The sequence below is a fragment of the Linepithema humile genome, chromosome 3 (assembly GCF_040581485.1).
Source record: "Linepithema humile isolate Giens D197 chromosome 3, Lhum_UNIL_v1.0, whole genome shotgun sequence".
In the NCBI taxonomy this organism is placed as follows: Eukaryota; Metazoa; Arthropoda; class Insecta; order Hymenoptera; family Formicidae; genus Linepithema; species Linepithema humile.
The window spans coordinates 13147156-13154655 of NC_090130.1; the positions used below are offsets into that span (position 1 = coordinate 13147156).

General features: G+C 49.4%; 1 protein-coding gene and 2 non-coding genes across 3 annotated transcripts in view; 2 read left to right on the top strand and 1 right to left on the bottom strand.

Moving 5' to 3' along the window:
- LOC136998345 (uncharacterized) overlaps window positions 1–7500 on the bottom strand; it is a 77357-nt gene that overhangs the window by 67515 nt on the left and 2342 nt on the right. The window lies entirely within an intron of this gene.
- On the top strand, window positions 608–762 carry LOC136999167 (5.8S ribosomal RNA). The gene has a single exon (XR_010889568.1). It is a non-coding gene; the product is annotated as a 5.8S ribosomal RNA (ribosomal RNA).
- LOC136999136 (large subunit ribosomal RNA) overlaps window positions 1669–7500 on the top strand; it is an 8157-nt gene continuing 2325 nt past the window's right edge. The window contains exon 1 of the ribosomal RNA XR_010889540.1: window positions 1669–7500. This exon is cut by the window's right edge and continues 2325 nt beyond it. This is a non-coding gene — a ribosomal RNA (large subunit ribosomal RNA).

The window sequence follows — 7500 nt, forward strand, 5'->3', positions numbered from 1 at the left end:
TGTAACAGAAACGTTAAAGCGAAACGAAGCGAAGAGAAGAAGGAACCGACGGTACGGACACCGCGCGCAAGCGCGTGCAGTCTGCCGAGTGCGAGAGAGAGAAATTTTGGAATTGACGGGATTGATCTCATCGCGCGCTCTTTGTGCGATTCGGAGCGAGACGCCACGACGGGAGAGAGACGCGATCCACTCGACGCGAGTCGTCGTTGGTCCGTTGAATCTCGGCGAGGCGCGAGCCGGTGGTAACCTACGCGGCGAATACGCGACCCTCTCTCCCATCACGGAGAGAGAGAAGAGCGTTCGCGCGCGAGAGGACCGCGAGACGGTCCGATGGTTTTTCAAAGAACTTCCGCCCCGGCCCTCCTCCTCGGCCTTTGCGACAGCAGCACCGCGCCGCAAAAAGGTCGAGCGAAAATGGAGGGACGCTCCGAAGTCACGCGCAAAAGAGCAACACGCGCGAGCACACTACACACTTTGTGCCGTAGCCCCGCTCGCGGGGCGGCGGTCCGCGCGTACACTCGGGCGCGCGGCCAGGCTGATCGAAGGGCCAAACCTTTTGCAGACTACATAGCAAAGAAATAGCGTCTACGAACGCAATTAAAACGATTACCCTGAACGGTGGATCACTTGGCTCGTGGGTCGATGAAGAACGCAGCTAATTGCGCGTCAACTTGTGAACTGCAGGACACATGAACATCGACATTTCGAACGCACATTGCGGTCCACGGATACAATTCCCGGACCACGCCTGGCTGAGGGTCGTTTCAGTACCCCGAAACTGCTTGCGCGCGCGTCTCTACGACGCGCGCGTACGAGCGACGTTGGACGTTCGCCGAGGCTGCGAGCGCGAGACTCTCCTCGCGGAGTGTGGTCGTTCGTTACCACCGAGGAATCGGTCTCGCCCCCCTGGGCGTCGTCTGAAATGACACGGAGAGAGCGCGTGTTAGGCGTGCGCGTGCCCGCGGCTTGAAAGAACCGCAGTGAGGAGGTAACTCGGAACGTGTGCGAGACGAGAGAATGACGACGACGACTTTCGCAGCCGATGTTGCGGGATGGTCGACGCGGTGCGTCTCCGTTACGCACCCGACATCTCGTACGGGGCGAGAGAGAAGTCGCGCATTCCGTCTTCCTTTCCGTTTCACCTCCCGAGGGGCACGAACGCGTCGTGGCGTGTCGAGGCGTCCGAGTTTAGGACAAATCGGCACGTTGTGCCACGTGAACGAATCTGTTCGGTGGTGGGTTTCCGCGCGAGCCGACCGCGTGTCCGAGTCCACGGATTTCGAAGCGGACGAAGAGAGGTGAAGGAAAGTGGGGGAGCTCCTCGTCGTTGCGTATCTCGCAGAGCGCGCGACGTATCGGAGGAGTCTTCCGCCGCCCTTTCTCTCAGTCCGCCACTCAGGACCGGCATGTTACGTGTCGTGCAATCGCGTCTGGATTTCCCGTTACACGTGCGAGAACCTCCTCCTCCTTTCTCCTCCCAGTCTCTCTCACACACACACACTCTCTCTCTCTCTCTCTCTCTTTTCTGTCTCTTTCGACGCGCGTCGTTCGTCACGCACGACGACTGCGGCGACGAGTAGAGCGCAGTGTAGAGAGTAAGAGCAGCAGCAGCAGCAGTAGTGGTCGAGAAGGCAGCGGAAGAAGAGAGGAATTTTTATTCTGATATGACGACCTCAGAGCAGGCGAGATTACCCGCTGAATTTAAGCATATTACTAAGCGGAGGAAAAGAAACTAACCAGGATTTCCTTAGTAGCGGCGAGCGAACAGGAAAGAGCCCAGCACCGAATCCCGCGGTTCCGCCGCAGGGAAATGTGGTGTTTGGGAGGATCCGGTGATCCCGAGGTGTCGCGTCGCGTCCAAGTCCATCTTGAATGGGGCCACTTACCCGCAGAGGGTGCCAGGCCCGTAGCGACCGGTGCGCGCACTCGGGAGGATCTCTCCTTAGAGTCGGGTTGCTTGAGAGTGCAGCTCTAAGTGGGTGGTAAACTCCATCTAAGGCTAAATACGACCACGAGACCGATAGCGAACAAGTACCGTGAGGGAAAGTTGAAAAGAACTTTGAAGAGAGAGTTCAAGAGTACGTGAAACCGTTCAGGGGTAAACCTAAGAAACCCAAAAGATCGAACGGGGAGATTCATCGTCAGCGGCGCTGGCTTCGCGTCGGTGGGCGATGCTCCGCGGAGCCCTTGCGGATCCTACCGCGGACACGCTACCGTGCGTCGATGTCCGGCGCTCGTCGTCGTGCACTTCTCCCCTAGTAGGACGTCGCGACCCGCTGGGTGTCGGTCTACGGCCCGAGTGCGGTGACTGTCGCGTCGCCGGTAAAACGGCACGCGGCAAACCCTCGGTCGCCCGGCCGGCTGCCCGGCGGTACACGCATGGTATCAGGCCGCACTCTTCTCACGTGTGCGTCGGGACCGTCGCAAGCGCGCGCCACGGTACTCGGAGGTTACGGACCTAGCGCCGTCCCCGGTCCTGGCCCGCTGTTGGTCGTACGGAACTCCTTCGACAGGCCTGCAAACGATATACCGGTCGGCGACGCTACTGCTTTGGGTACTCTTAGGACCCGTCTTGAAACACGGACCAAGGAGTCTAACATGTACGCGAGTCATTGGGACTAGCGAGACCTAAAGGCGCAATGAAAGTGAAGGTCGGCCCTGGTTGTCGACCGAGGGAGGATGGGCCGCGTCGCGATGCGGCTCCGCACTCCCGGGGCGTCTCATTCTCATCGCGAGAAGAGGCGCACCCAGAGCGTACACGTTGGGACCCGAAAGATGGTGAACTATGCCTGGTCAGGACGAAGTCAGGGGAAACCCTGATGGAGGTCCGTAGCGATTCTGACGTGCAAATCGATCGTCGGAACTGGGTATAGGGGCGAAAGACTAATCGAACCATCTAGTAGCTGGTTCCCTCCGAAGTTTCCCTCAGGATAGCTGGCACTCGGCCGTTCCGCCAGGAACGCGCGCGAGTCTCATCTGGTAAAGCGAATGATTAGAGGCCTTGGGGCCGAAACGACCTCAACCTATTCTCAAACTTTAAATGGGTGAGATCTCTGGCTTTCTTGAATTATGAAGCCACGAGCATCTCGGATCAGAGTGCCAAGTGGGCCATTTTTGGTAAGCAGAACTGGCGCTGTGGGATGAACCAAACGCAGAGTTAAGGCGCCCAACTCGACGCTCATGGGACACCATGAAAGGCGTTGGTTGCTTAAGACAGCAGGACGGTGGCCATGGAAGTCGGAATCCGCTAAGGAGTGTGTAACAACTCACCTGCCGAAGCAACTAGCCCTGAAAATGGATGGCGCTGAAGCGTCGAGCCTATACTCTGCCGTCAGCGGCAAGTGGGGCGGCCGCGCGCAAGCGCGCCGTCACGAAGCCCTGACGAGTAGGAGGGTCGCGGCGGTGTGCGCAGAAGGGTCTGGGCGTGAGCCTGCCTGGAGCCGCCGTCGGTGCAGATCTTGGTGGTAGTAGCAAATACTCCAGCGAGGCCCTGGAGGACTGACGTGGAGAAGGGTTTCGTGTGAACAGCCGTTGCACACGAGTCAGTCGATCCTAAGCCCTAGGAGAAATCCTATGTCAATGACGGCGTACATACTCTGGTGTTCTCGACAACGAGACCGAAAGAGAGAGAGACCGTGTGACGAGAGACACACGCCCGTCGGGCGAAAGGGAATCCGGTTCCTATTCCGGAACCCGGCAGCGGAACCGCATACAATTCGGGCCCTCGTAAGAGTGTTCGTCGGGGTAACCCAAAATGACCTGGAGACGCCGTCGGGAGATCCGGGAAGAGTTTTCTTTTCTGTATAAGCGTTCGAGTTCCCTGGAAACCTCTAGCAGGGAGATAGGGTTTGGAACGCGAAGAGCACCGCAGTTGCGGCGGTGTCCGGATCTTCCCCTCGGACCTTGAAAATCCAGGAGAGGGCCACGTGGAGGTGTCGCGCCGGTTCGTACCCATATCCGCAGCAGGTCTCCAAGGTAAAGAGCCTCTAGTCGATAGACTAATGTAGGTAAGGGAAGTCGGCAAATTGGATCCGTAACTTCGGAATAAGGATTGGCTCTGAGGAGCGGGGCGTGTCGGGCTTGGTCGGGAAGCGGGTCTGGCTGACGTGCCGGGCCTGGGCGAGGTGAACGGTCGGCGTTCTCGCGCCGGTCCCGGGATCCGAGCTCGGTCCCGTGCCTTGGCCTCCCGCGGATCTTCCTTGCTGCGAGGCTTCCGTGGCGGCGCGAGCCGTCGCGATCGTCCTCTTCGGCCGCCATTCAACGCTCAGCTCAGAACTGGCACGGACTAGGGGAATCCGACTGTCTAATTAAAACAAAGCATTGCGATGGCCCTCGCGGGTGTTGACGCAATGTGATTTCTGCCCAGTGCTCTGAATGTCAACGTGAAGAAATTCAAGCAAGCGCGGGTAAACGGCGGGAGTAACTATGACTCTCTAAATGGCGGGAGTAACTATGACTCTCTAAATGGCGGGAGTAACTATGACTCTCTAAATGGGCGGGAGTAACTATGACTCTCTAAATAAAGGGCGTAGTTGCTCATTCGTAAGGGGTCGCAAGTTGAGATGCAACGTTTCGGCTTTGCGACTCAAGTCTGCCCCACCTCCTAGTGGTACCCGCCGGGCCCCTGCTCTAACGAGCGGGGTGGCAAACGGGGTTCAGGCGCTCCGCGTATCACTTGCGCGGAGTTTACGGGTCCAACCCGGAATTAAAAGGAAAATCATTCAGTAATATTACTTACTCGGTCACCTGTTTTCAGGTACCAGCGTTTGCTGGAAAGTTTATAGGGTGAAATGTGTTAAGATAGATAACACTCAAACACGGGGTGACCCGAATAGATCTACTTGTTCAACGATTGGCTGCTTTTTGGTACATGACTAATTCTTACAGGATAGGACTGACGCACTCGATTTTTATCAATTTAAAATGGTACGTACACGCAGAAATGCCTCGGACACAGGCGGCCATGATCCCGGCTTGCCTGTGGCGGGTTTACCCGCTGCTGATGAGGGGATCGACGATGACAACGTGGCTATTCACTCGGACAAAGATTCTGATATATTGATTTCTATTAACGTTCCATTAGCCGACAATATAACTCACTGCGAATGTTGCCAGATTAATAATGTTTTAAAGGGCTTTTTAAGTCTTAAAGACTTAGTAATCCATTATAAAGAGCAACATAGAAACGTTGCAATAGAGTTAAAATGCGTGAGTTGCTCCAAGACATTTAAAGGCCTTAAGAACTGGAATGGTCATCGTCCTAAATGTAAAGGTCCACAGCAGCTAATAGACAAACCATTTAAATGCGTAGAATGTGGTCTATTTTTTGATTCACAAATCGGACTATCACAACATGAAAGGCACGTACATCCTAAAACGCGTAACTTAAAACGCAAAGAAGAAGCTGAAAGACCTCATGGTGTTTCAGGTAGACGCGAATATGTCTGGAGTCAAAGCGAAATAAACTTGTTAATGTCCCTAGAAGAAAGATTCAAAAAGTCGCGTTTTCCTAATAAGGAAATACAAATCTTTCTTCCGAACAAAACATTAAAGCAAATAAGTGATAAGAGAAGAGGTCTTTATGAAAAAGGACTTTTAAACATAAACAGAAATGATTCACAAGAAACTGAACAAAATTTAGATGTCACACAGCAAGAACAGAGCGTACCATCCGTAGAGGAAAATACAAATACAGAAAATGAAAGAGTTTGGAGAGATTCAATAAATAAATATATAGAATCAATTAAAATTCCTCTCCATAGTAAATTTGTGGATCTAGAAGTATCGTTAAAAACTCTCTGGAAAAATAATAAGGGCAACCCGGACGTGCTGTTTCCGTTACTAGATAAATTTACAAATGAAGAAATAGTTCATAAGCTATTAGATGTAGATACAAAAGATAAGAATAATAAAAAGGTTAGTAAGATAAATAAAGACAATAAAAGAATTAATAATAAATATAACGATAACAATAAAAGTAACTATAAAAATATTAACGGAAATAACAAAAAAAATAAAAATCACAATCAACGAAAAAAATTTGGTTATGCCAGATGTCAGGAACTATTTAATAAAATGCCCAAAAAAACTTGCAGAGCATACAATAAAAGGCGACTTCTCGTTCATGACCGAACGCCAAGATCCTCCACCAGCTGCCAATATAGAAGAACTATACACAGATTTATGGGGTCAAAAGGGAAAAAAAGATATTAATCTGTATGATATAGAAAATTCCATGCCACCGTTAAATATAAACGAAACAATCCAACAGATAACAATAAACGAAATAAAAGAAAGAATAATAAAAATTAAAAATAAAACGGCAGCCGGTATAGATGGCATAAAAAAAGTTCACTTAATGCAGTCAGGCACAGTGGAACTGTTAGCAATTTTATTCAATATTCTATTAGTAGAAGGATATTTTCCCACACCATGGAAAACTAATAGAACTACATTAATTCCGAAACCCGAAAAGGATCTAAGCGAAGTTAAAAATTGGAGACCAATCACAATTGGATCTCTGCTTAGCCGTACATTTTCTGCCGTACTTGATAGCAAATTGAGAAAATTTGTGGTACAAAGTAATCAACAAAAAGGTTTTTCAAATGAGGATGGCTGTAGATTCAATACTATCCTGTTAAAAGAAGTAATAAATGAGATGAAAAATAGAAGTGGAGGAGTTGTAACAATGTTGGATATTACAAAAGCCTTCGATACGGTTCCTCATTCTATGATTAAAATTGGATTGGAAAAAAAAGGAGTACCTACTCATATTATTAACTTTATTAGAAGCATGTATCAAGGATGCAAAACATCAATAAAAGCGGCAGAAAATAAATACGTTAAAATAGAGTTAAAAAGAGGGGTAAAACAAGGGGACCCCTTATCGCCCCTACTATTTAATTTAGCTATTGAGCCAATAATTAATCACATAAATAAAAAAACAACGGGAGTTCCAATAAGCAACAAAACAGTGTCTGTATTGGCTTTTGCAGATGACATAATACTAATAGCAAAAGATGATTTAGAAGCAAAAAAACAAATAAATTATATTAACAAATATCTCTCTGATATAGGCATGTCTCTGTCGGTCTCGAAATGTGCAACTTTTCAAATAGTTTACAGAAATAAGACTTGGTACATGAAGGACCCCCAAATTAAGATTCAGAATAAAACTATTACTAATGTAGAACCAGAAGAGGCTCTCATATATCTTGGAACAAAAATCCATCCTTGGAGCAACCTGATAAAAGGTAACGAGGTTCCTTCGGTAGCAAGAATTATTAGAAATGTCATGAGACTGTATTTAAAACCTCATCAAAAAATTGAATTAATACAAGCCTACATATTACCTCACTTTATATACAGCTTAACATCAAACGCCCCATCAAAAGGTACACTTAAAATGCTAGACAGTGAGATAAGGCAGTGTGTAAAAGAAATTTTGCATCTGCCGAGTTCTACGGCCAGTGGATTCTTCTATACCCCTAAGAAAGATGG